A 2,530-nucleotide genomic window follows, 5' to 3' on the forward strand; every position below is an offset into this window, starting at 1 on the left:
CCCGGGCCGAGAGCAGGGCCCGCGGCGCCCCCCATCCCCGCCCCGGCCTCGGTGAAGGTCAGGCCGCCCTTGGCAGCGCGCGCGCTGGGCTCGGGGAGCCCCCCCTCACGCCCCTCCGCCGTGGCAGCAGAGGCCTTTTTTTTTTTAAACTGAAGTGTGACAAGCAGAAAGGAGTTGCAAATCACAAGTGTACGCGGGCGGGGCGCCTGAGGGCACAGCTACTCCGGTGAGAAACCGCCATCCGCCCAGGGCGCCCTCGGCCCCGGGCCCCGCTGCAGGCAGCTCGCAGTTGGGAAAGCCGGGTCTGTGCCGCGGAAAGTGCCGGTTCAGGAGTTTTCGGAGGCAGATGCGCATCTTAATCTCTTGAAACTCTGTGGGCAGGGGCTGCTCTCGGGTCGCGGTGTCGGGGTGCCCCGTGGAGCAGGGCCTCTCTCCAAGCCCTTTGGCCCTCATATCTGATGGGAAGAATCCCGCCAGCACACCTCGTGCTGCGGGAGTGTCACGGGTTTATTTTGAGTGAAGACAGTTTTTCCGGGAAGGTTGGGGGGTTGTGCCAGTGTGCTGGGCTCTGGTCATCTTGGATACTTACAGACTCAGTTCTCTGTGGACACTGGCAATTCCCTTTNCCCCCCTCTCCCCCCCCCCCCCCCCCCCCCCCCCCAAACCTGGGTTCTGGGCCCCAGAGATGGGGCCTGTGGTGTCCTCGCTCCCTTGCACACACCAGAGCTGGGATGGAGGAGCCGAGATTGGGGCCGTGAGCTTGGAGCTCGGGGGGAGGGCCGGCCTGGAGAATGCTGGCGCCAGCACAGGGCTGGCTGGGAGCCTCTGACTCTGACACACTCTTCCAGGGCTGCCCTTTCCCCCACGCTGGTAATTAAACTCCCTGCCTTGCAGCTTCTGCGGGATGAATCAGTGCACCCCCAAACTGCGGTCTAGGGTGTCCCGCTTCAGCAGATCAGGAACAGAAACCCTGTCCCACCCTGGGAACCTGAGTTTCCAGAGGAGGAGCTGACACCCTTTCACGCTCTCAGAGGACTGGCTCTCCTGGGGATCAGAGAGGGCTGTGAGTGCGTGCTGGTCAGAGGGCCAACCAGTCCTGGACTACGCAGGTGTCTGCCTCCTCTCACCTACCTGGAGGAGCAGAGACGCTTGCCTGCCGCCCGCCTCTCTCCGTCACTGCTAACACACTCCAGGCCTTGGACCCCCTCCAGCTGCCCTCCACTCAGCCCAAAGGCAGTCTGCTGGCGGCGGGAGGCTGCGGGGGCTGTCCTGTGGGGTCTGCAGTGAAGACAGGCCCAGGCCACAGTGCTGGTGTATAAGCCCCCCTGCACTGTAATTGCTGCCCTAGTTATCAAATGCGCCTTGCGGATCAGCTGACAGATCCTCGCTGTGGAAACTTGGGTGCACTGGCTCGTCTGCAGCCTCCTGTAGCATTTATGACTCTTTATGAGCTGTTCTAAAGACAGCACAGGGTGGTGCGAGCCTTGATGCCCTGGGTGCGTTCTGATACCCTGAGAGGGAGGGAGTTGCTCTTTATGACACTGGCCACTCACATCTGACAGGCTGAAATGTGTTTCTGGGTGTTTCCAAGCAATTAAGCAGGAGGTTTTGCAATCCATGTCGCTTGTGCAGGGGCAGGACAGCGCCCTGATCTTTATTAGGCTGTGGTCGTAAAGCTGGGCCACGAACTTTGCCACGGCCGCCGGCAGGGTTTGCGGGTCTGTCACACCTGGGTTAGCTCTCCTACTAGGTAGGGAAATGAAAGGTAACTCCGGTTATCATAACCTTTGGGTTTGCCCTTGATCTGAAGCTCTTCCTGGCTTAAGTAAACAAGAGACCATAATTTACTTCTGGTGACTCAGGTGAGCCAGGCTGTGGGTGTTAAGTGGCATGAGCCCTGCTGCTGCCGCACTGACCCCTTCAGGAAGTCCCAGGTCAGTTTGGGATTTGCTGTCCTTTCCCTGAAGGTGNTGGGCTCGGGGAGCCCCCCCTCACGCCCCTCCGCCGTGGCAGCAGAGGCCTTTTTTTTTTTAAACTGAAGTGTGACAAGCAGAAAGGAGTTGCAAATCACAAGTGTACGCGGGCGGGGCGCCTGAGGGCACAGCTACTCCGGTGAGAAACCGCCATCCGCCCAGGGCGCCCTCGGCCCCGGGCCCCGCTGCAGGCAGCTCGCAGTTGGGAAAGCCGGGTCTGTGCCGCGGAAAGTGCCGGTTCAGGAGTTTTCGGAGGCAGATGCGCATCTTAATCTCTTGAAACTCTGTGGGCAGGGGCTGCTCTCGGGTCGCGGTGTCGGGGTGCCCCGTGGAGCAGGGCCTCTCTCCAAGCCCTTTGGCCCTCATATCTGATGGGAAGAATCCCGCCAGCACACCTCGTGCTGCGGGAGTGTCACGGGTTTATTTTGAGTGAAGACAGTTTTTCCGGGAAGGTTGGGGGGTTGTGCCAGTGTGCTGGGCTCTGGTCATCTTGGATACTTACAGACTCAGTTCTCTGTGGACACTGGCAATTCCCTTTCTCTCCACCGCCCCCCCCC

General features: G+C 60.6%; 1 protein-coding gene across 1 annotated transcript in view; it reads left to right on the forward strand.

The window, feature by feature from the left end:
• Positions 1-2,530, forward strand: part of METRNL (meteorin like, glial cell differentiation regulator) — an 18,952-nt gene that overhangs the window by 543 nt on the left and 15,879 nt on the right. The window lies entirely within an intron of this gene.

The sequence above is a fragment of the Crocuta crocuta genome, unplaced genomic scaffold, assembly GCF_008692635.1.
Source record: "Crocuta crocuta isolate KB4526 unplaced genomic scaffold, BGI_CrCroc_1.0 scaffold50, whole genome shotgun sequence".
NCBI classification, from domain to species: Eukaryota; Metazoa; Chordata; class Mammalia; order Carnivora; family Hyaenidae; genus Crocuta; species Crocuta crocuta.